A 26780-nucleotide genomic window follows, 5' to 3' on the forward strand; every position below is an offset into this window, starting at 1 on the left:
AAGATGAAGACGGGAACAGCATCATTCAGAGCCATCATGAGTACAAGATGCAAAGGAAGTCCAGCATGAGAGTTGAGAAAGGGTGACCCACCGTGAATCAATGAAGTCCATAAAAGTCAAATCCAGCATTGGCCACCAGACGGTGATGGTGAAGCCAGAATATATCAGGACAGACTCCTGTAGAAGTAGGCTGGAGGGGGTGGGGAGTGGGGGGGCAGGGTAGAAGAATCAAGCAAATCAGGCAACACCTGTGTGCAAGAAGGGAGGTGGCACATGGGAACATCACGGGGGGACCAGAGGGGTGGGGATTGCATGTTGGGACAGAGGGAGTAAACACATGTTGGTGCATGCTTACCTGCTGTCTGAGCAAGGGTTCGTACCCTGGATCCTCCTGGTCCCCAGGCTGGACTGGCGTACAGGGAACTCTGGAGATTTCCCAGTGGGCCTCTGCACCCTGGGCCTCTTTTGTATTTTATTTTCACATTTTCTCATAGGAAAAGGGTTGGGATTGCTCAAAATGTGTAATATGTGGCCACTTTGAAAATTATTTCCAGGGCCTCTTTTGGTTCTCAGTCCAACCCTGCCTGGTCCGAACAGGTCCAAACAGGAATTGCCCTTTTCTTTGTCTGCCCTTCGCTACAGACACCCGTGTAAGAGACGCCTTTGATCTAAGAGTCAAGAGCAGGAAGGAAGATGCAGAGCTAAGAAGGTGGGTGGTACTTAGGCCAGGTGACCTAGATCCACTTGCACCTGCTCCCCATCTGCAAAGGAAAAGAGGCTGGAGGGCTCCTTAAGTAGGGAAAAGGAGCAGCAACCAGGAGGGCACGAGGTGGCCGGGGCTTGCTAAGTGGGGAAAAAGAGTGGTAACCAGGAAGGCCCCAGGTGGGTGGGGCTTAGGACAGGTGACCAAGATCTACTTGCACCTGCTCCCCAGCTGCAAAGGAAAAGCGACTGGAGGGCTCCTTAAGTAGGAAAAAAGAGTGGCAACCAGGATGGCACCAGGTGGGCGGGGCTTGCTAAGTGGGGAAAAAGAGTGGTAACCAGGAAGGCACCAGGTGGGAGGGGCTTAGGCCAAGTAACCAAGATCTACTTGCACTTGCTCCCCACTATGAAGTTTGAATCCATGACCACCGTCACTCTCTTTAGCACCCTTCCCCCTCCTGACAGAACTTCCCTGCTAGTAACATGGACTTGTTTCAGCATGTGTATATTTATATAATTTAGATCAAAATCAGCAGTATGTTATGAATCAATATCTGTAAAAATCCAGCAAAAAAAAAACTGGTGGCGCGAATTCATCCTAGACATGCTAGGAAATGGAAATAGTTGATGTCAATTGACATTAGTAAACATTACTAAAACCCTTTACATTGCTACACTGTACACATCATTTTAAAATGAGTGCATTGCATCGAGGGTACAACCTACTTAGATATGTGCAAAAAGTCCCCCTTTGTGCAATTGTGATCATTTGCACAGCAGTGCAAACAAAATAAGATTACAATAACACATGAACCTGGCTTTACAGCTTCTTGTAGAACTGCTTTGTCTTCCAAAAAGTGCAAATGACGCCTGCTATTTACACATAGTAGACAGCATTTACAATGCATTCATATGGCATTCCACTGCTGTTAACAGATACAAAAAAACTGTGAATGTATTTATTTATGGTTCTCTTGTTAGGTGCTTATACAGCATGCAAATACTGTTTCAAAGCGCCCACAGGGCAATGGTAGGGATGAAGGGAGTAAACACATCAAAAACTCAAAAAATATTTAAAACTGTGGAGGGAAAAGGAAAAAAGGGTGAACCTAGTATGTCTTGTGAGTATTCGGAATGTGCAAGTGCAGCAAGGAAGAGGGCATAAGGGGTAAGTGCTGGAGTGTCCATGCTCGTGGGTGAGCCACAGATGAAGTACATGGTTGAAGTGCATGGTATGGTGAGTGCTACGCGGCCTGGAGCCACAGTGGGTGTACGTGCGAGCCTCCAAGGCGGAGGGTGTGCCAGGGCAAGTGCTGAGGGTGGACAGGAGCTGGGGCGCTTGCGTGTGGGAGGTCATGGGCCCCGAGAATACATAAGGGCCCAGGACAACAACCACAGCAACTGTGAAATTAGCAGAGGAGAGAAGAAGGGAAGGGGGAGGTAAAGAGGAAGGTCTTGAAGAGCTTCCGGAGTTTAAGAAAGTCCTGCTCAAGGTGCAGAAGGAGGGGAAGCTGTTCCAAAGGAGGGAGCCAGCTGAGGAAAGCAATCGACCGCCTACCCTCTGTTTAGCAAAACGCTTTACACACAAAGAGTTGGTGCCAGAGGAACGTAGACGTCTAGATGGAGAGTATTTGGTGCGATAAAGTTGAAGATAGTGTGGTCCCCGGGCTCAGACAGCCTTGTGGATGATAGAAAAAATAATTCCAGAAAAACGACACTTGCAGTTGCTCATTTGGCTGGAGACAAATATTGACACAAAGAGTGATGATACCATCTTACTAAACATATAAAAAGGATGGTAATAGTCAGTCAAACAATATATAGCAGAATGTATTCATACAAGCATAAAAAGACCACGCGGTCATCAGATAAACTAAAAACATGTACACAGCATGAGAATTTTCCAGCAGTTTTTCTTACAGCGGATTTAATCACTTTGTTTCTTACAGACAGAGGTGATGTTAGTGACCTATGAGTGACTTTTTTACAATTTCATTTTCATAACTTTTTGAGGAAGAGAGAGGGAGGGAGGGAGGAGAGAGCACTAGATTGGTGTGTAATAAATAATGCAAATGGTGATTTCATTCGAAGATCAGCAGTTCTGAAAGTAAAGGAAGTTAAACTAACAAATTGGTCACCTGCAATGGCAAAACATGACTGCCAGAGGCCTTCCATAGTCAGGGAAAAAGATTTCCTGAAGAGAGTCATTGTGTGAGCAAAACAGGTAAGCAGGATAAAGAATCACAAGAAAAGTGTTACTAGCATAAACACACAGTAATAATACACTATATTTATAGATGAATAAAAAGCCACACACCAGTCTTCCGATCCAATCCCCAGTATGTTATTTCCACAGATGGCAAAATTACAGCTGGTGCAGCGACATAGGGGAAAATCACGTCCTGATGGAGCAGATTTCTTCCTGATCAATCACTCTTGGCTACATTTTGGTTTCCGTTTGAAATTTCATTTTATGGGTAGGTTTGGCTACAATTTCAGCTATTTAGAAGGACAAAGTATTTTGCAGACCAAAATTGGAGCACGTTACAGGAAAAAGCTTCACAAAAATGAAACTTCATGCACAAAATCAGCCAAAATGGCTAACGGGTGAAATTGGTGAATCGATCAGATTTTGCACAGAATTTGACAATTTCTCTGCTAAACCCTACTCATGACTACTTAGGGACCCCAGATTAAAACCTCACTTTCTTTGCGTAAAATGAATGCTTCCTTGCACATAGACGACAACCTCATAAAGCCACAAAAAGCACTCTCACAACACCTACCTGCACTTAGCGTGCCAGTTTTCATGTAACCTACTCCCAAACCCACCTCCCTTTCTCTTAACCCGTACATCAGGCTGACACTGATTAGCACTGTTTTCCAACCTGTGCATTGGACTGGAACAAAAGTCATTTCGCAATGTAGGTGTTTGGCTTTCATTTAACAATGGAAGCTCCATGAAAACATTGTAATTAAAGCCTATCGACCGATGAAGCGAGTGTCAGTTGCTGTGTTTGCCTCCACCTTCACCCCCTTCCTTCCCCCCATTGACTCTCCCACTGACTCTGTCCATGACATTAGTCATGCCATCCCTAACACTCTTGACATTCTTTCCCCTGTCATGAGGATCCTCCAGAAACCTTCCTCCAAGTGTAACAGTTGGTATGACTCTGATCTAGCTGCTCTAAAATGCAAGTGTAGAGTTACTGAACGGAAGTGGCAGACCTCAGGCACATCCTCTGACAAAGTGGCCTGTCGCCTGCTCCAAAGGCAATACCGTCTCTCCATCCGCTCCAAACAGAGGGTCCACATCCAGGCAAGCATCTCTGGAACCACTAACAACATGGCCTAACTCTTCAAAATCTGCAAGAACTAGCCAAACCATCTGCAGTCTCTACTTCATCTCTACCTTCTCAGGCCCCTGCACTGCAATGGCCACCCACTTTACTTCTGAAACTCAGGATATTCTGACATCACTCTGTTCCTCCCCCTCCACTCCTCTCCTTGTCCTCCTGCCTCCCTTGAGCTCTCTCCCACCCCCACCCACTCTCTCCTCCTTCTCACCTATCACAATGGATGAGGTGATTAGAGTAGTCCGCTCTATGAAGGTCTCATCCAAACAGGTGTTTCCCTGTTCTCTCAGAATCATTAAGGACAATATTTCCTCCCCTCGCACCAGATCTTGCAGACTTCTTAATCTACTCCCTAGCCCCTGGCTCTTTTCCCTCTTCTCTCAAGCACTCCCTCCTGCACCCCCTTCTGCCGAATCCTCATATCCGGCCAACTACCGCCCTATCTCTACTATAACCTTCCATGGGAAACTCCTGGAGAAGTTGGTCTTCCCCCAACTGACCCAACACACTGAGCTCATTGGTTCTTTACATGACCATCAATCTGGATTCCGAGCATTCAGACGCACAGAAACTGCTCTCCTGAACACCCATGAAGAATTGATCACAAATCTTGACTTGAAATCTCCCGCTGTAGTCATTCTCCTTGACCTCTCTTCCATTTTTGACACAGTCAAAGACTCCATCCTCATAAAGCGGCTCCATGATACCTTTGGTATCTCAGACCGGGCACTGGATTGGTTGTCCTCATTCCTCAATGATTTCCCATTCTAGGTGATCCAGGGCTCTTTCTCCTTCATCACCTTTCTCTCTACATGTGGTGTTCCCCAGGACTCTATCCTCTCGCCTTGGCTCTCTAACATCTACCTTGCGCCTCTTGCTCACCGATCTCTCTCCTTAGCTGGCTCCCTCCTCTGGAACAGTCTCCCTCTCTCTCTCCATTTTGAACCAACAACCACACCAGCTGCACACATATCTGGTGCGCCCACACACTTTAAGACTCTCTCTCTCTCTCTCAGCTGACTTGAACTGTGGTTCCTGTATGTATTTTATGAAATGTGAATTTGAGATGTATATAAATTGAAAGAATGTATTTTGTTTACCTTTTCGAAAATTACGAGTATTTGTATATATGTGTAGAATATTTGAAAAGTTGTTAAGACAACTAGAACAAATAAAAATAAAAAATTAAAATATCCCTTTTCAGTGTCGAAGTAGGGAGAGCTGAAATGCATGGATTCATGTTTCCGTTTGCATGAAATTCACCCCCAATATGTTTTTGGTGCCCTATTGCTCAGGACAGGCTTTTTGCTGCTTTGAATATTCAGAGGTAGAAGCAGGGCTTTAAGTGGGGACTGGTGTTCACTAGGAGAGAGCCCTAGCAGTCTCCAAAGAGAAACCCTGAGCCGGGGCTATGCCGGTGATCCCCCAATAGCACCAACACCTGCAGGCATCCTTTTCACCTCAGGCACAGTGAAAGGGGTGCCTGCAGGTGTTGGCACTGCAAATTAAGAAATAAAGGGAGAGGCGGGTGCAGCAAATGAAAGCTAGCAATGCGCCTTCCTCCCCCACTAACCTCATGCCCTACCCCACATAATACTGCAGCTTCACATGCACCAGCTCCTCAGATGTGTGTCTCGCACCCCACATGCCATGGCTGGTGGTGCCTGTTTTCAAGGACCAGGCTTGTGTCTTACCAGACATGGCCACTTGGGAGATGGCACCTCCCAGCGCAGGTCAGGTGACCACATGGTCACTGGTTGCCATTTGTTCTTATTTTCTAAAAGATAATTACCCAATGCACCTGCAGACAGTGCTGGAAATGGAAACATTTTCTGGGAGACACCTTACATCCTTGGAGGGGCAGGGCTCTGGGGAGGAGGGAGCAGACCGAGGGTCGTGGTCCCAGTCCAGTACAGTATCTCTTCATAGAACCCAATCCTGGTGATTTGCATAAAAGCAAGGAGCATTATGGGAACATAAATATGTCCAGAATTTAAAGTTTGATTCAGTAAGAAACCCTTTTGAGCGAATAATGGAAGTTGGGCCCTGCAGTTTTAAATGGTTACACAACTCTCCCTGAGAAGAAAATGTCTCTACATTGCAGGACATATATACCAGTCTGGACAGGCTACAGCACGTATGTGATACTTTAGCTGTTTCAGTATTCACTGGCCCAGGCCGATTCTACTGAAAGAGTCTTTTTGATGAAACGTGAGATACTTGTATGGCTTTAAAACAGATCTTGCTGACACCCGCTCCTTGCAGTGCAGGTGGGAGTGTTGTGGGTAAGCCCCTGAGTCTACAGACAGGGTGGAAAGACATGCCTTGAGTGTTCTGGCCCATTACCTGTAGGGTCTCATGAAAGCAGGGGAAATCCACGCTCTGCCTTGTGGCTGAAAGCGGTTTGTGTCACCCATGGCTGTGCCATTGCTCAAAACCACTATGTCCCTGCTTTTCCTCACTGGTTTTCTTTGGATGTTAAACTTAAATGACAATGTACGCAAGTGAGTATAGTGGGGTAAACTCTTCTGGAGATGCAAATAGTCTGTTCAAAATAATGAAAACAGAATGCAGTCATTTTTGTAAAACTCTCAGTCTAAAGACTCCTTTTGAGTCTGGATGGGTGCGTTTGCGTGTTTCCTTAAACGGCGCCTAATATCACCTAGAAATAATAATGCAGATTAAAATCCCTCATATTGTTTTAGTTTATGGTCATCATTCATTGCCTGCCTTCTTCCTGTCTTCATACGTAACGGGCGGATTGCAAGTCTTGGCAGCAGGTTCGTTAAATAGCGAGTTCATTTCAATTTAACGAAAGTGCTGTTGAGAAAACAGCATTTGTGATTAAGCAGCTTGGCAAGCATATTACATCTTTAAAATATAACCTGTGATGAACACAAATGAAGCGGCACAGAAATTACAGGGTGTTTGTGTGCTACTCTGACAAAAATAGAAATACATTTCAAAGAAAACTAGTGACTGCAAGTTTAAGCAGCATATTAGATTTTGGAAATGGCTCTTTTTTTCAATGAAAGTGTGAGATGCACATTTCACAGTATGCTGATATACCAGTATCTACCAATATACACCAGTGCTCTCCGTGGCACTCCTCCACAACAGCAAACCGAATGCCACAAAAGAGGTCCACTATATGGCTGCCCCGTTTCGGCATTCGCTAAAGTGGAGGAGTGCCACGACAATTGGCGTGGTAATATGCCGAATACGAAAGTGCTATTTGCTAGGTTGCTTCACCACCCACCCTAGCAACCGGCGCACATATTCTGAAAGTTGCGCATTCATTCTGGGGGCCCTATTCTCATGTAGGTGTTAAGTACCGAAAAGGACGTTAAAAGGCTTAACAACCTTTTCGGTACATAAGACCTATTCTGAAGGTGGTGCATTCTTTCGAAGTCAGAAGGAATGCGCCACTTTCGGAATACATGTGGCAGTTGCTAGGATGGGCTGGAAACCAACCTAGCAACTGCCACATTCGTAAACTGGCTTTTTGGAAGCCTATTGTTGTGGCACTCTCCAAGTTCAATATGTGCGCTAAACTAGCACACATTTACGGTACTCTTTTGGTGCCGATAAACTGGAGGAGTGCCACAAGAAGCCTTGTTTGGTGTAAATGGAAGTGTCCACACACACCCGTGTGTTGTATACGGACACTTTCATGTACACCAATGCAAGCAGCTTCAACGTTGAAGCTGCTTGCTTCGGTGTACATGAAAGTGTTCATATACAACACACGGGTGAATACGAACACATTCATTTACACCAAACCGAGCAGCTTCAACGTTGCATCCTGCAACGTTGAGCTGCTCGCTTTAAATGAAAGTGTTCATATTCACTGCACAAGTGTATAGGAACACTTTTATTTAAACCAATGCGAGCAGCTTCAACGTTGCATTCTGCAACGTTGAAGCTGCTGGCTTTGGTGTAAATGAAAGTGTTCATATACACAGCACGGGTGTATACGAACACTTTTCTATACACCAAAGTAAACAGCTTCAACATCCTGCAATGTTGAAGCTGCTCACTTTGGTGTATAGGAACTGTGTTCGCGGCAGCATTTTTGTAAAATAACGAATATATCGTTATTTTACAAAAATGCTGCAGAGATTGGATTGCGCCCGTAAACCCTTCAAACAGGCGCAATCCACATAAATCACTGTCGTGCTCTCCGAGGACGCCCAGGCCCACTTGAGAATAGCAGTGGAGCCAGGGCGTCCTGTTTTGACGCAGTGAATCGTGCTATTTAGCACCTTCAGTGCACCAAGATGAGAATATGGGCCTGACTTTGGAACAATACGCCAACTTCAGAATATGTGTTAAGTACCAAAAATGTCGGAAACGCTTTCCACGACATTTTCGGTACTGAACACCATGTTCAGAATCTGTGTTTGGAGTTGGTTGCAAGGGCAACATGGTGCCTTCAGTGCTCAACTCCACCGGCACATCTGTCCTCCTCACTTCTTGGGCGATGTGAAAGGCACTTAGGCACTCATGTCTGGGTCCACTCCTGCACCCAAGCGGAAGGGGGTGTTTGCTGGGTGTCTGCTGTGTGCCAATACGTTCCTCAAATTGTGCAACAGAGACAGACTTTCCCTCTCTACAGAGAAGAGATGGGACATCAACAATGTGATGGTAACCATTGTCTATCTCATCTGAACCATGTAGTCCCCGAATTCCTGATGGGCTGTTCATTGGTCTGTGCAGTCCTGCTCTGCTTACACCTTGCTTGTATGGCATGTCTCTTGAACTACCCCGGTCTCCCATGCAATGTTGCCAAGAGTCTCCCTGCCTCATCCATGATCTATCTCCTGTCCCTGGCAAAGCCCTGCCCCCACAAGGCCTCACCATCATTGACTCCCACCCTAGCAACTATGTCTAAATTAAGGACTCTAACATTTTTTTGCAAAATATTTTATGCCGAAAAAAACTCATCACTATATTTCATTTTTCATTTGGGAGGGTGCTTCCCTATTGTCTAGACCCTATTCCCCACATATTTTTTGATGAGTTTTTTCAGCTGAATGTTTTTGGCAAAAAACTGCGGGGAAAAAAGCCTGGCGATGTAACAACGTCGTGCCATCCTGGACGCATGTTGCCCATGCGTCAGTAGTGTCTGTACCTACATTGCTCCTTGTCAGAGCTTCTCCAGGGGTGCCATGTGCAGTTGTTAGGGGGAGCGAGTATATGAGGCCTCTGATTCCATAGTGTGGAAAGAGACAGGATGAGTTGTAAAGGACTGGAATAAGTGGTAAAGGGCTGCCTCACCCCACCAAGAAGGAGCTCATCAGCAAGAAGGCAGTGGCATTACAGCTGCTTCCAGACAGCTCTTCTCCTCCCTGTATCCTGGGTGCCAGAAGCAGCCTGGAAACTGAAGGCAAGGGGGCATAGGCTTGACAAGTCAATGTGTCACTCAAATACCTATATCTACCTCACCGATCATAACCCATTGTGCAATGGTCCAGGAAGGCATAGACATACTAGGATGGGCTATGCCCAACAAGGCACAAGGTTCATGACTCAATATGTGTCTGACATCACCACCCCCACACCTCTTGTTCCCACACACCAACCCCACAGGTGATTCACATACAACCCCATGGATGAGAGGTGGGTTCACACCTAACGTGTTCATCAGAGTCTGCTTGTGACACTCCGGACACTTGTTCCCGGGTCAGGCCAGTGGTGACAATGCCTTTCCATTTGGTGCGCTCCCTCGATGTTTGTGCTCGCTGCCCCTGGGACACTTGCATTCTGCCTTCATCTCTATCTGATGCCTGATGTCTTGCTGAACTTCTATGCCGACAATGCATAATAGAGAATACGGCTGGAGGACGACCCACCGTTGAGACTTACAATCATTTCTGGGTGCTTGTCAGCCATCCAAAACTAGCCCACAGAGATCCCTCTCTGCTTACTTGAGGAAAAACGGAAGTCCATCTGCTCTGGTCCAAGTGTCGGTTCTACCCAGAGTCCGGCCGCCTATCCCGTGCTACCAGTACACAAGGCAAGACATCGGGCCAAATTATCAAAGCTTTGCACTGGCGCAAAAAAGTGGAGGAAATGAGTTTAGCACCGATGTTACTGCTTAGATCATTGGGAGTGGAGCAAAGAGATTTAGCCCCATTTTGCATGATCTAAACATTTTTTCACAAGGACAAAAAGGAAACAGGCTGTTTATTTACTATGTTAGATGAGTAACATGAAAAGACATGTAGCAAACAGATTTCTTTTTATCTTATGCAGCAAACAGTATGATTTAGGGTTGCCCCAGCGCAAACATTTTTAGATAATACCGATTGTGACAAAACCTGTTTGCTCCATTCTATATTATCAAAGCATTTGCTCACTTTTTAGAACTCGTGCAAATGTTTGATAATCTGGCCGCTGGGAGGCGTTTTTGACTAACACTTCTTCTTTATCCAGAAATTGACTCCAGTAGACACTAGGTGTAATTCCCTTCACCATTTGCTGAGAAGTCCCTTCCAGGTCAGGACATGAACTACAAAACCCAAATAAGCAAACCTCTCCCAGTATCAAAGACTAGACCAGTGTAGCCCCAAGCCATTGGGCCTTCTCTAAAGAAAAGCGATCAATGAAAAATGAAGCAATCCCAAATAGGACGGTTTAGCTGGTGAAGTTAGGAAATTCCACTACATCATCAAGGCAGGCACTGCAGAACCTCGCCTGCCTTCCCTTCCAACATCAAATTGAATTTCAGCTTCTCTGCATCATTAGAAATTACGTCCGGGGCCAGATCACAGAAACGTTGCACCGGTTCAAGGGCAAAGCTGCACGGTATTAGCACTAGGGCAAAGTTTGCCCTATTTTTAAAAACAATGGGACATATCGTTGAGATTCTACTCATCGGCACACCCACTTCCTCCTTCCCTGCAGCGCTCTGGCCAGCCTCTCTTGGCCCGCTTCCTGCTCCTACTTGCAAGGCAAAAAACCTCGGGGTCATCTTCGACTCCACACTCTCCTTCTCTCCTCATATAACTGACGTCTCTAAAAAGTCTCACTACCAGCTGCACCTCCTCAGAGGTATTCTTCCCTTCCTCTCCTTCCCTCAGAATCTCACGGTCTCCAGAGCCCTGGTTCTCTCAAAGCTGGACTACTGTAACAGCCTCTATCTTAATCTGCCTGCCTCTACTCTCCGCCCTCTGCAACTCATCCAGAACAGGACTGCGAGACTTGTCCTTGGCCTCAAGCCCAGGGACCGTATCTCTCCAGGACTGAAATCTCTACACTGGCTCCCTGTGGCTGCGAGGATTAAGTTCAAAACCCTCTGCATTGTCCACAAGGCCTTCTGGGGCCTGGGGCCTAAATACCTTCAACTCTCTCTTCCTAAATATCTTCCTTCCCGAGCCCTTCGCTCATCTGTCTCCAACTCCCTCAGGGTCAGCCGCTTCTCGAAGCAACGAGCTGGGGGTAGATCTCTCTCTGCGGCAGGGGCCTCCCTCTGGAACAGCCTTCCTGCCTCCCTGAAACTTGAGGAGAACCATCTTCGGTTCCGGAAGCACCTCAAAACCTTCCTCTTTGCTTCTGCTTTCTCTCTCCCTCTCCCCTGCTAATTCTTCATTGAAACTGCACTGAACCTGCACCTGGGCCACTCTCACCGACCTCGGTCCTTGGCCTAGCCACTCTCCACTTGCACTGCCTCCCTGGCAACCCCTGCACTGCGGGACTGTCTCTGCATCCCTTACAGCCCCCCCCTCCCAGCACTTGTCTGCACATACCTTGCACTTGCCACCAGCTGGCCTATTTATTATTTATCTTTTATTCTACTTACCCTGTTCAGCACTTCCCCCTCTCCCCTTCCCCTTGCACTTTTTCCCTTCCCCCTACCCCTGCACTTGCGCAATCTGAATGACACCTGGCCTAGTAGGATCGTTGTCTGTCTTTCCCCCCTGTTTCCCCCTCCCTGCCTCGTCGCGCCTTGAAACACTTGTGTATAGGCGCGTTACAAATGCCATATCATATCATATTAGGAAACTACTGCACCATGACAAGAGCAGTTTGGCATGGTATAAGCACCATGGCAAAAATTGCCATTGTGCAAAAAAGATACATTTTCAATGTGCTTTCTCACCAGGGCAAGCTTTGCCCTATTGCAATAATGCAGTGAAAATATCTTTTTCGCCGTAGGGCAATTTTTGCCCTGGCACTTTTACCATACCAAGCTGCACTTGTCATGGTGCAATAGTTTTCTAACATGTCCCAGTGTATTTTATAGTGTTAATACTGTGCAACTTTGCACTTGCACTGGGGCAAAGTTTCTGTGATCTGTTCCCCGGAACTCAGGTTTCAACTATGCATCTGGTCCGATCAATCAATACTTCCCACGGAGACGCCGTCATTCGGTCAATAGATTCATCCCTCATACAGACTTGGAAAGGCTGTCCCTGGCCTAGAGCTCTGGCCAGGGGTGCACTGGGACCCAAAAGAGGCCCTGGAAATAATTTACACAGTGACCCCATACCACACATTTTCAGCAAGCCCAACCCGTTTCCTATGGGAACATTTGGAAATATCCCACACAAGAGGCCAAGAGGCAGAGGCCTCCCGGGCAATCTCTAGAGTTCCCTATAGGCAAGTCCACCCCTGGCTCTGGGACTCACTCCCTCCTGGAGTTCAGGAGGCCTGTAAAATCACTGATTTTCACGACGGCTTTCCTCCAAGAGTCTGGTCTAGGCATCTCAAACCCCCAGCGTCATTACTGCACTGTACTGATGCGGATGCGCACCCGTTTCCCATTCAATAGCTTTATGTGTTCATATGCCTCAAGGCGCTGCTTCCTTTTCATGCGAACCTGCAGGTTGGGAACTGAGTTCCTCTACCCCATTAATGGCACATTGTTCCCCCTTTGCCCTCTCCGTTTCCCTCTTTTATCCACTGTGCGCCCTGAAGTGCCCTGTAAACATGTGCCACATTAACCCCTTAAATGCCAGGCTTTTATGCATGTCTATGCAAAAAGGACGAGCATACTCGTCCTTGGCACTTTAAATAGCACCAAAGGAATAAATAAAAAAAAGAAATTAAGTACGAACTGGGGTGGTGCCCACACATCTCTTCAATGCTTTCAGCAATCCCCCTGCTTTCATAATGGGTTGCCATATGTTTAACAAGCATTAGCAAAGCCGTCAGTTTCAGCTTCTGTCTAAGCATGGGATGGGCATGAGGCAGCTGAGAAAGGCTACTACTACTTGGGCATATTAATGCAGTGCCTGGCAAATGTTTCTCTAACGCAAATTCAGGAGGTTAACTGTTGGCTCTGCTAATGTTTGTTTTTAATAGGAATTCAGTGCAAAGGAGAGAAGCAAGAACACACATTGCTTGTACATTACACCGAAGATGGCATTCTTGGTTAAACCCTTTTTATTGCATGGGGGGCGGAGTTACAGCTACATTTAAGCCCTTAACGTTGGCATCCCCTCGCATGGCCATGGGGAGTCAATGAGTCGGTAAACACCCAAACAACACTCACACCCTAACTATCTCTGATCTTCACTTCGCTTGACTATAGCGAGTTTCCACTCAGCATAGTGTTCCGGGCAAGGAGCTAGCATACCAAGTTCTTAGTATATGGTGATCTTACCCTCACATCTTTGCTCAAAGGCAAGCTAACAATTACTAAAAGAAAAGGTTGGGCGAAAGATATGATGGCACGTTTACGTTGGAAGTGTCCCAAAACGCCTGCCACTTGGATACAGGCCCTAAAATCAGCCAGATGTGCCACTCCTCCCATGTACTGACCCTTCTCTACAACCACCTTCTGTCATGTAAAAGAGCTGCTCCTGGATTCCTATGGACCCAGACATGTGATCGCATGGCACTGTGGAATACACACCCAACAATAAACAAGTTCACTGCATACGGCTGTGGTGCTGCCCTGCATGTACTGTATATATTACTGTATATATATGGGCGCTGGATAGCGGCATCACTGTTATTGTCTTAAAGTCAGTTTCATCAGACTGACAATGCAATAACATTCTATGAACCCCATGTTAATCCCATCTGCAGTGTTTCCGCCAATTGTGTCTGCATTACAAGCCTGCCCTATCACGCAAAGTTGCTTAAAATCATGATGGCACATGGTGTGAATAGAGTCAGTATTTTGCGAGCAACCACCAGTTCCTTGGACTACATCTGGCAATTTTTAGGAGAATACATTAAAAGATTAAGAATGTTAAAAAGTACTTGTAGGAGAAAGACATATATGAGAGTTGAAAGTGGCTAAATGTGCATTAGGATTAAATTTGCTCTTGGTTCATTTTGATAAGTATACGTGTGATTTAAGAAAAGATTACGCATCGGTGCCTCATTTTTTTGTCTTTTGTCCTTTGGAAACTGATTGATTGAAAATAGTGCTTTTTCATTCTCTCCTTTCTGTTTCTTTGAAAAACATTTTTTGGGTGACTTTGGATATTGACGTTATGATGTTTTTACGATAATTGTTTTTTCTCTGTTTAAATTGGAGATGTTTAATTGATGACTTGAATATTGCAATGGCCTGAAGAAGCTCACAGTAGGCAATTTGCGTGTGCCATGGCTATGCTGCGAAACATGTGTTGACAGCTTATGAGAACGCAAACAAAGGATGGCTGGGCTTTTGTAAAATAGAAGTGTAACTCATGCCTGACGTAAGCCTAACCTTGCAAAACGGAACCAAAAAAAGTGTAACTGTGTAGAGCTGGAATCTGGAATTCCTTTGATAGTTGGTGATGAAAAAGCACAATTGCATTAGTTGAAGGTGCAGTGAGGGTGGTAGGCGTTTGAGTATTTGCTCTTTTCTTTTCTAGGAATGGCACTAGCAGGTGCTGTGCCGTGGGAATCCAGCACCACCAGTGGTTGGATCTGTGTAGAGTCATTTTGAGATTGCAATAGCAGATGCAAGTGACACTGCAACACGCAAAGGTACCTGTTGTTATTTAGTGTCGCTTTAGGAGATGCACATTGGGGGTAATGACATGTTTGCTGGTTTCCCGCCAGTAATACCGGCAGGATACCGGTGAACTGACCTACCGTTACCAGTGCCTGATATCCTGGTATTAACGGGATATTCCAGGTGCCAGCAACTGAGGTCTTTCCCCATTCCATGTGGTCCCATGGGGCAACCCATAGAGGGGAATGCTGGTATTACCGCCATCAGTTCTACCAGTGGTGGTAATACCAGAAGATTTCTGCCAATGGGGGGCTGATTTACCTCCAGCTATTCGCTGGAGGGAAATCAGTGACCCCCACCGGCTAACCTGTAGTTTGTCAGTGTGGTAAAAGTGTCAGTAACAGATTTACCGCCACTTTTACCTGCAATTGTCCCGCACCGCCAAACTTGTAATGACCAATTATATTGAAGAACAAAATAATCCAGGTTTATCCGATAAACTGGCTGTAAAGTAAGCTATTAAAAGCTCAGACTACCTGGCCTCCCCGAGATGCAATATGAGCGACGCGTATTACTACCTGGCCTCCCCGAGATGCAATATGAGCGACGCGTATTACTACCTGGCCTCCCCGAGATGCAATATGAGCGACGCGTATTACTACCTGGCCTCCCCGAGATGCAATATGAGCGACGCGTATTACTACCTGGCCTCCCCGAGATGCAATATGAGCGACGCGTACTACTACCTGGCCTCCCCGAGATGCAATATGAGCGACGCGTATTACTACCTGGCCTCACCGAGATGCAATATGAGCGACTCGTATTACTACCTGGCCTCCTCGAGATGCAATATGAGCGACGCGTATTACTACCTGGCCTCCCCGAGATGCAATATGAGCGACGCGTATTACTACCTGGCCTCCCCGAGATGCAATATGAGCGACGCGTATTACTACCTGGCCTCCCCGAGATGCAATATGAGCGACGCGTATTACTACCTGGCCTCCCCGAGATGCAATATGAGCGACGCGTATTACTACCTGGCCTCCCCGGGATGCAATATGAGCGACGTGTAGGGTAAGGTCATGTTTGCCATTGAAGCAGTAGTTGGGCTGCAAACCCTACCTACCATCTTTATTAAGGAAATGTGACCATCAGACATTGGGGAAGAGAGGCTCTAGCAACTCCCGTGCAAAACTACGATGGTGACACCGAAGCGCATTGAGGAAACTAGATAAGTCATTCTTGTGATGACCAAACACTGGATACCCCAATGAGTCTGATTTGACTTTGCCTGCGGTTTGATAATTTAAGAATTTAAGAAGAGACTACAGGTGCCAGAGACATTTGGGTTCCAACAATGCTGGGTAGCTTTCCACTGTATGCTTCCAGTGAGTAAGGGTATTTTAAGAAGCGCCCTGGACATATTTTTATATAGGATGGTTAATTGAAATAATATTTTTACTTATAACAAGATAGCAGAAAGGTTTTTAGTTGATTATGGATTGACTCAAAATGAGAAATTATTGGTATGCTGTTTTACATGGTTTTGATATTGGATAATGAGATTACTAATAAAATAATTGTTTTATTTGTTGTTCTTTGATATTGATAAATGGTGATGAAATATGACGCTGATGATGCCTAGAAGATTATGTTGAATGTTCTTTCTAGAGAAGCAAAGATGGTTCTGAGATGACAACAGGAGCTCCCTCATCCCGCTGGACCCATCACATCGGGGTAAGATGCAGGCTTCCGTTTCTGGGCAGTACTTTTTTGTTTTGCTATTACTTTGGCACACGCCCTTTCGTTACTTTTCTCCTGCACCCCTTTTCCTAACTCATAGAGGTGCATTCATCGGGAAAGCATCTCAGAACCTTCGGGATCTGACTGTTCCCCATTGCTGTGAAGCTCTCCTGCAGAGGCGTTGCTAGGCGGGTGGGGGAGGAATCCCGCCAGTCCAGACATTAGCTTAGCCCCTGATCTTGTCCAGACGTAGCAACACACCTGCTCTCCTGCATCGTGTAGGTATTGAGGCCTTTCTTGTGTTGTGTTATCTCCCTTCTGTGGCTGCTGTCTCACGTGTTCCCCCAGCAGAATAGTGGTGGCTCACTACTTTCATTCTCAGAGAGGAGGTGGCACACACTTGGTTGTCCTGTTGCCGAGTAGCCTCTGTGGTATCCCCTGCCCTGCCAGGGGAATCCTGGCTTCCAGACAGTGGGGACCTAAGTGCTTGGCTGAAACCCCTAATAAGCGGCCTCTGGGGTTCCCTGCAGCCTTTCATGTTTTGATGAATCAGCCACACGTGATTTCTCCTGGCAATGGGGATGTGTGCAGTGGCAAGGGCAGCAATGTCCGAAGGGGTTGACAGTGGGTGCCAACACAAAAGCAGGACTACCCCTGAATAGCAAGTTAGCGTGCTAATCAAGGTCATATGAACTTGAAAAACTAGTTGCCCGATTGCAAGTTGTTCCCTTGAAGTATTTTTGCATAGAGTTAATTTTAAACTGGCCTGCTGACTATTATTTTGCTGTCTTTCGGGGAGCTTTGCAGGAGGAGAGCCACTCGGAGCAGCAAGCGGAAGTGGCCGTTCTTATCAGGGTTCCATGATAGGGTGGAAGATTTCTGTACCCCGTCCTATTCATCGCCCCTCCTCCCCTAGCACCTTGCTTGCTGCCTGTGTGTGAGAGCCATCCCAGTCACTGCTGACATGACCACAGAAAAAAGGGCAGATTTTTTGAAGGAGGAGGGGCAGGCGGGCGCTGTGGTTCTTATGGTTAAAAGTAGAGTGCCTGCTGCTGCAACAGAGGCGTCCCCTGAGGTGTGGACTGACATGTGCTATCCCGAATTATATTTTGCAATTCCTAATTATGTTTCCTGTGGATACTACAGCAAAGCTCAGACTTGACACTTTAGGAACTTTATCAAAGATCATTGCAATGTCAAAAAGGGATCAAACATTATTCGGTTCTATGTGATTTTAAAGAATAAATAAATAATGACATTTTTAACGAACCCAAAACAACGGAAAAAAACTGTTTTGGGTGGGGATTGCCCCCTTCCTAAGCCCCCTCGTTCCTCATGTTTAACCCCCAAACTCCTCCCCACCAGATTTAACCCCTTACCCCAGCCCCACATATATATTTCTTTTTACAAATTGGTCTTTTTTCGTTATTTTTTTGATTCGTTAAAAATGCATTCTTTGTTTTGTATTCGTTATAATCACTGGATACCATTTATTCAACCTATATACTGCCGATCAGCTGCTACTGGAAACCACTCTGATAGGCCCGCAATGAAGGATACAAGTGATTCTGCTTTAAAAACCACAGAAATCAACCTAGGCAAGTCATACGTAATGCGGTTTCCTGAGCCTACTAAGTCAAGAACAAGTGTTTGTTTGACACGTTGATGGCACTCCATTACACATAGTGGATAACATCAGGTATCGGTCTTTTGACAAGAGGGTTTCTTATGTGAACAAGGAGAAGGCGATTCGCCCACGGTAAGCCTGAGCAAAAGGCTTAATGACAGGTACGGGTTTCCCGCTCTCCAATGATAAAACTGTATGACCAAAAGATAATTCCACCATTTACGTAGGGTGTGGAGATTCCCCCTTTTGTAGACTGGCTGTAATTTGAATATCTGGAAAGGGGAAGCTTGGAAAGACTTCTTAATGGGATGGTCTAGTAAACATTTTTATTTAAAAAATAGATAGGCCACATAAAAAAAATACTAGCATTCTCCGTTTTAAAAACTTCCTATGTAAAATTTTGAGCTATTCAAGCTCAAAATTCGTAAAAGCAAGCACAGGGGCGCAGCCATTTTGTGAAATGGAGGCCCTCCTGTGCTGGCTTTTGCTTTTGCGGCACTAATGAAGGAAAAGCCAGCCAGCTGTAGTAAACAAAGGCTACCGCTGGGTGGCTTTCCCTTCATTAGTGCTGTAGGCAGAGGACGGGGACCGGAGACCAGAGCAGGAAAGCTGCAGCTGAATCTCGGTAAGTGCTATTTATTTTTTTTACAAAGGAGCACGGAAAACTTAGAAATAAAACTGCAGCTTTAAAATGTATTTGTTTGCGGTCGCTTTTGAAGCGACCGCAAACATAAATACAATGTTATTGTGTTGGAAAACGCTGCAGTTTTTCTTTCCAAGTTTCTCAGGCTCCTCCGGCTCGGAGGAGCCTGAGAAACTTGGAAAGAAAAACCGCAGCGTTTTCCAACACAACCGCGTTGTTTCTGCCTGAATCTGCTTTCCCATTTGGGGCTCTCGGGCTCCCCATGGGGAGCCCGAGAGCCCCAAATGGGAAAGCAGATTTAGGCAGACAACGCAGCATTTAGTATTTCCCATTTGGGTCTCTCAGGCTCCCCACGGGGAGCCCGAGAGCCCCACATGGGAAATCAGCTGCAGGTAGAAACACTACGCGGCATGTAAACATAACCGCATGTGTTTCTGCCTGCTGTGGCTTTCACTTTGGGTCTCCGGTGCTCCCCTGGGAGCTCCGGAGACCCAAAGTGATAGCCACAGCAGGCAGAAACACACGCGGTTGTGTTGGAAAACGCTGCGGTTTTTCTTTCCAAGTTTCTCAGGCTCCTCCGAGCCAGAGGAGCCTGAGAAACTTGGAAAGAAAAACCGCAGCGTTTTCCAACACAATAACGTTGTATTTATGTTTGCGGTCGCTTCAAAAGCGACCGCAAACATAAATACAACGTTTTTAAAGCTGCGGTTTTATTTCTAATTTTTCCGGGCTCCTCCAGCCCGGAAAACTTAGAAAAAAAACCACAGCTAGTGCTTATTTTTTGTAAAATAAATAAATAGCACTTACCGAGATTCAGCTGCAGCTTTCCTGCTCTGGTCTCTGGTCCCCGTCCTCCACCTACAGCACTAATGAAGGGAAAGCCACCCAGCGGTAGCCTTTGTTTACTACAGCTGGCTGGCTTTTCCTTCATTAGTGCCGCAAAAGCAAAAGCCAGCACAGGTAGGCCTCCATTTCACAAAATGGCTGCGCCCCTGTGCTTGCTTTTGCGAATTTTGAGCTTGAATAGCTCAAAATTTTACATAGGAAGTTTTAAAACGGAGAATGCTAGTATTTTCTTTTATGTGGCCTATCTATTTTTTAAATAAAAATTTTTACTAGACCATCCCTTTAAGTCTAGCCCTATTCAGGTCATACTAGCCGAGTTCATCATGGCCTGGTTCATGGAATTTTTTGCACTGTGCCAAGTGTCTTTTCTCTGGTGCAAATTGACTTTGCAGTGCCAACAAACACCCTGATTCATGGAACCATGCAAAGTGTCTTTTTGCCCTGCAAGTCAATTTTCACCAGTGAAAAGACACTTTGCACCGTACAAAAAATTCCATGAATCAGGAATGTATTTATACACAAGTGTTATGCGGCGGCCCTTGCATCTGTGTTTTTGGATTCTGACAGCCAAGACAACACACTTTCTAACTAGATAAAACCCAAATAGGGCACCGCGCAAAGTGCCTTCGTAGTACAAGATGTAAACATATTTGTGTTTTTATTTTTAACACAAATTGGGGTTTCTTCAACATGTTTTGCTGATCATACCTATTTAGGACTATAAAAAAAAAATCTTGGGCCTGGTATATGAGTTACAATTATAAGTGTGAGAATGATCTTCTAAGCTCCTTCCCCGATGTCTATCCTAATGCGTTCTATAAGCAGCCTTACATTAAGAAATGTCCGGCTCGTTATCAGTGAAGGCTTTTTATGTATTTCAGATTTAATCTATGACCCACTGACGAAGTTGTGGGGGCTCGAAACTGAATGCTAGGACAAGACTATATGCCGTTTCTGTAGTGGAAATCAGTCATTGAAAGCTTATCCCATCTCTGCATCAAATGCCTGCAGTTGAGACATTTTTGATTATTTATTTATTCATATACATTATGGCATGTATTACTTTATTTTGTATTTATTTTATTTATATAATTATGGTAATTTAAATCTTTTGTACCTGCTGTTATTCAGACTGAAACTGGCCCATTTTGGGGTTGGAAGATGCCGGAGAAATCTTCTTTAGCCTTGGCTCTATTGCGTTTTTGCACAAGTTAGGGAATAATGAGTGTTGCATTATTCATTCTTTGTTAATGTGGTATATTGTAATGAACTTTGTCTAAACACTTAACAATAAAATGTATTTGTATATGTTTTAAAGAATCTATATCTGTGTTTTGTCATATGAAATTATATTTTTTAAATGCAAGTTTTGATACAAACCAAGTACATTTCATAAATTAAAAAACAAGAAATTATTTGAGGAAGCGTTCTTGAGGTACAAAAAATACCCCTGGTGTGAAAACCTCCTCATCCAGTTTTTTCCTCTGCCCTTTGCTGGTTCTGACCTTTTGATGTCCACGGTTTAAAGTTCTCCAAACTTCACTTCTTGAATCCATCGGAGATTGGAGAAAACGAAAGTGCGAGGTTGGGGCTTTGACCTTTTGGGCGTCTGGAGTTGTCCCAGCCAGTTACTTCCCCTCCTGCACACTGAGGTCAAAGCGAATATGAGAGTTGAGGAAGAAAGGTATTGCCGTCTCCTTTTAGCTCTGTACCTTCTTTCTTTCTTTCTTTCTTTCTTTCTTTCTTTCTTTCTTTCTTTCTTTCTTTCTTTCTTTCTTTCTTTCTTTCTTTCTTTCTTTCTTTCATTTATAAAGCCTTAGGTCCAAAGGCAGATGGGCGCCGAGACAAAGCAAAAAACAAACTAGGCCAATAAAAACACAATACATAGCAAAATACAAAGCTAAAAGAGCAGACGCCCAATAAAAGCAACAGAAATAAAATCATAAAACCTATCAGAGAAAACAGAGCAAGGATACAAGACTAAAAACTTACCGAGAAAAGCGACACAAAGAGTTAAGTAAAATAACACGTTTTGAGTGCTTTCTCCAAAGGTGCAAGGATAGACTCTGATCATAGATAGAGGGGGAAGACTACTCCAGGGATCAGGGTAAGAAAATTAAAAGCACGTTCACCAGCTTGGCCAACTCGCTCTGAGAGGTACCCACAAGAAGTCTACCCCAGTAGTCTATTCTACCTCTGATTATTGGCCCAGCCCGTGTAGCACAGTTACTCTCTGAGATAAAGAGCTGAACCCGGCTTAGCAGCCTCAGATAATAAGCTGAGGAGGAAGATACAGCATTCACATGATCTTTCGTGGAAAGGGTTGAATCCAGGTAAACAGCATGAGTTTCAACCTTCAGGAGCACATCTATCGAGCAATCCGCAAAGGAAACGCTCTTGTAGGAAGCAGGAAGTTTATTCTCATATCTCTCCCAAGCCATGACATACTGCCTCTCTGTAAATAAGTGTACATTTGCTGTTATCTGTTGTATATTGCTGCATATTGACATTATTGTAAATTCACTGCCTTTCTATGTACTTCCCAGGTTACCCCTCCCTAAGAAATGCACCCAGATGCCCTTGGGCCAGGTGCACAATACAAATAAAATAAATACAAATACAAATATTCAACTTTTACTGTGTCCCAATGAAGAGTAATTTCGTGTTTGCCTCATTGAGCACCAGCCCATTATGTGCCATCCAGCCCTGTATCAGATTAAGAAGGGTATTAATTCTGGCAGAGTCTGCCACATAATCACTCTATAACTGTAACAGGATTTCAATGCCGTTTACATAGTTCATGTATGAACGATTTTGATCGTCCAACAACTCAAATAACGGTTTCATAAAAATATGAAACAGCGTGGCTGATAAGCAGGAACCCTGAGGGACCCCATACAGAAGACCAACGGGGGAAGCCGCTGCTTCCTTATATAAATCTGTTGCCGATATGTTTGTTAAAAAAGATACAATACAATCAGCCACTGATCTACATAAAAATTCCTTCGATTGAACTCTGTTAAACAAGATGGTAAAATCCACAAGATCAAAGGCTGCAGAAAGATCTAGTAATAAAAACAATGAGATGGGTCCACTATCCATGTTTAATGATGTACTTGCTTTTAAGTCTAACCAAGCAGATTCAGTGCTATGAGAGGTTCTAAACCCGGATTGCCTAGGGCCAAGAAGGTTATGCTCTTCCAAATGTGCCTGAATTTGTAAATACACCAGCCAATCTAAGACGTTTAAAAGAACGGGCACATTGGTAATAGGTCAGTAATTTGTCACAGCAATGGGATCTAGGAAGACTTTTAATCGTGGGGGTAATGCATGCTTGCTTGATAGAGACAGGTACATGTGCAGCTTGAAACGAGCCGTTAACTAATTCAGTAATTGCCGGGGCAAGAGTTGATGCACACGTTTTTATGACCTTAGATGGACAAGGGTCGCCCAAACAACTGGTAGGTTTGAGAGTCTGCAACACCTCCAGCAGGTCTGATTCAGAGACTTTCCTAAAATCAAAAGGAGGTATTGACGGAGCATCCGAAGATAGTCAGTCCACGGGTGAGAAGACGCATGCCTCCGAAGATAGGCATTCCACAGGTGAGGAGATGCATGCCTCCGAAGATAGACAGTCCGCAGGTGAGGAGACCAGGTGAATTGGTGAAAGTTTATGCGAGGAGTGGGAAAAGATGGAGGTCACCCGGCGGGCAGGGGGGGGGACTAAGGGGATGGGCACCGGATAAGTATGGCAGCTGACATAAAAATCTTAACGTGGAATGTTCGGGGCATGGGCACCTACATATGCAGGAACAGAATCAAGTCCTTCCTGCTCAGAAAGAAAGTTTCCATTGCACTGCTGCAGGAATCCCAACTCACGGTAGAAACTAATGCTAACCTGGAGAAGCAATGGGGGGACAGGCCTTTGGGGCGGGATACTCCAAGTATGCACGGGGGGTATACACCTGGATAGATGCATCAGTGCCCTTTTGCTTAACCAAAAAAATAGTGGACACAGAGGGGAGATACCTCATAGTTAAGGGCACCATTGAGCAGAAAGAAGTCTGTATTGTGAACTCCTACCTCCCAAACCACGGAACCGCGACAAACCTACATGGGTTGTGTAAGAGATTGGCCCCACATCGTGATTATTTCTTCATCTGGGGGGGGACTTTAACTGTGTGCATGACAATGACCTAGATAGGTCCATACCACTGCATAACGAAGCGGGGAATGTAAAATCACCGCTTAGGTGAGTCATTGAGACCTTAGACCTGTCAGAAGTGTAGAGAGAATTACACCCGGGGAGGAGGGAATATACATACTACTCGTCACCACATGGGCTGTATACGAGAATAGATTATCTCCTAGTGGACAGGGTACATTACCCCCAAATTGAATCCGCAGCCTACTTGGGCAGATCAATATCGGACCACTAGCCCTTATTGGTGACCTGGGCAAGGAAGGGTCCTAGGCCCCCCATACCGATGTGGCGGATGCCGACTGACCCCTCACAGATGAAGCGTTTTGTGAAGACCTGCGCACTAAATTAATAGAGTACATAGACACAAATGTGGGAGTGTTGAGAGATGGGGCACCATCTGGGAAGCACTAAAATAGTGGTGAGAGGGGAAACCATTGTGGGTGCGGGGGGGGATTAGGCAACTCTTAAAAAGGGAACTAGGGGTAATTGAGGAAAGGATCACACATATAGAAAGCACTGTCCAGAAGACTCGGGAAGGGGAAGAGGAACTAATGGAACTCAGGGAAAGCAATAAAGAGGCCTGGCATAGACTGTCCAAATTCGATTATGTAGAGAAAACCACTAGAGCACAGTCCGAGGGGGACAAGCCGATCAGGCATTTGTCGTGGCTGTGCAAAAAGGAGCACCCAAGACACCTAACTACGACACTTAAGAATGAGGTGGGAGTTGTGCACATGACACAGCTGTCTATAAATGACACCTTCCAAAAATGTTACTCCCAATTGTACCGCCACGACAGACAAGTGACACAACAGGAAATACTGGACACACTTGAGGAGATAGGATTACCCAAACTAGATGAGGCACAAAAAGAAACGCTTAACGGTGAAGTCACCGCAGAAGACATAAGTGAAGCGATCAAATCATTGGCCACTGGCAAAACTCCTGGGAGTGATGGCCTGCCTCCTGAATTCTATAAAACGTACTCACCGAAGTTGACTCTACATGAAGTATTTCAAGAGGCATTCGAAACCAAAATGCTACCGAACACCATGAGGGAGACCCTGGTGGTTCCGATTCCTAAACCTGGTAAACCCACAGATGAGTGTGATTCTTATAGGCCCCCTAGCAATGCTAAATTATGATGTTTAAATTCTGACAACAATACTGGCGAAGCACCTCTCTAGGGTGATAGGAAACTTAATACATGAGGACCACAACGGATTCATTCCAAACCGCAACACCGCGGTAAACCTGAGACGGTTACACCATATAGTTGAGCAGACATCCGGCCGGCAGGAGCACTTTGCAGCAGTTTCACTAGATGCCAAAAAAGGCATTTGACTCAATATACTGGGAGTGGTTAATTGCGGTACTGAGGGAGTTTGGGCTGGGCGAACATTTCATTAGATGGGTGGAACTGCTCTATGCAGCACCAGTGGCCAGGGTTAAAACGGGTGGGATAGTTTCAGCCCCTTGGGACATACAGAGAGGAACCAGACAACCATGCTCTATATACTGGGCCTGGAGCCGATAGCAATATACATTAGAAAACAGTTTTTTGACGCAGGAATCAGAGTGGGGGGAGAACGTAACGTGGTGTCCCTATATGCGGATGATGTGCTCCTATACCTACGGGACCCGCACTTGAATGTCCCTCTGATGCTAGACATGCTGGAAAGATTTGCAGAATACTCAGGGATATCATTCAGCAGGAAGAAATCCTGCATCTTTCCACTGGCGGGCCTAGCCGGGAAACCAGTGACGGAGCTTCCAGAAGTGGGGCTTACCTGGCAGACTAAAACATTTACCTGGGAGTTAACATCTGGCATACACCCAGTTTAATGCACAAGGAAAACACCAAACTGGCATTGCAGGGACTCAGAAAATCCATAGGATTCTGGGCTAAGCTTCCTTTATCAGTGATGGACAGAGTTGCCATAACAAAAATTATAATATTGCCCAGATTCTTATACTTCGTCCACAATGTGTGCCACTATATTCCAGCCGCCTTTTTCCACACGATTGAGAAACTGCTGCGGGAACACCTGTGGGTCAATGCCAGACACAAACTGTCCCTATCCATGCTCACGCTAACTTACAAGGAAGGAGGCATCCAATTACCAGACCTTGAGAAGTACTATTTGGTGGCACAACTCAAATGGCTTGGAGACGAGGCTACTTTGGAAACGAGACTGATAAAGTGGCTAGTGGCTCCTGCGAACCTGAAAGAAATACTTTGGATCTCACCAGGGTGCTTGAACACAATCCCGATGATAGTAACACTGGGCAGGAAAGTTTGGAACAGGACCCGAAAGCTGACAAAAAGTGAACGCCCATACTCCCCTGAAAGCTCAATGGCAGCTGAAGTCTGTGTAGTTAAGGAACACCTAATAAAGATGAGGCTATGGGAGAGGTTTGGTGTTTATACATGGGGCGACATCTATGAAGAGGGGGTCTATAGGGACTTTGAGTCCATCACAGAGGGGGCAGGGCTGCCCAGAGGCCAATTTCTGTGGTATCACAGGATTACGAAAGAGGCAAAAACTGGAAAGAATGGCCTGAAGAACCAGAGTTAGACCCGGTGCTAGAAGTGCTACACAATCTTGGGGATGGATGGAGACCTGTGTCCATAATTTATGCTCAACTGGTGGAGAGGCCTAATCCAAAAAGCACAGCACTAAAACAAAAATGGGAAACTGACATGGGTACAGATATAACAGGCAGAGAGTGGACAAGGGCACTGGCATTCCACT

The sequence above is a fragment of the Ambystoma mexicanum genome, chromosome 3q (genome assembly GCF_040938575.1).
Source record: "Ambystoma mexicanum isolate Mex_15411 chromosome 3q, UKY_AmexF1_1, whole genome shotgun sequence".
In the NCBI taxonomy this organism is placed as follows: Eukaryota; Metazoa; Chordata; class Amphibia; order Caudata; family Ambystomatidae; genus Ambystoma; species Ambystoma mexicanum.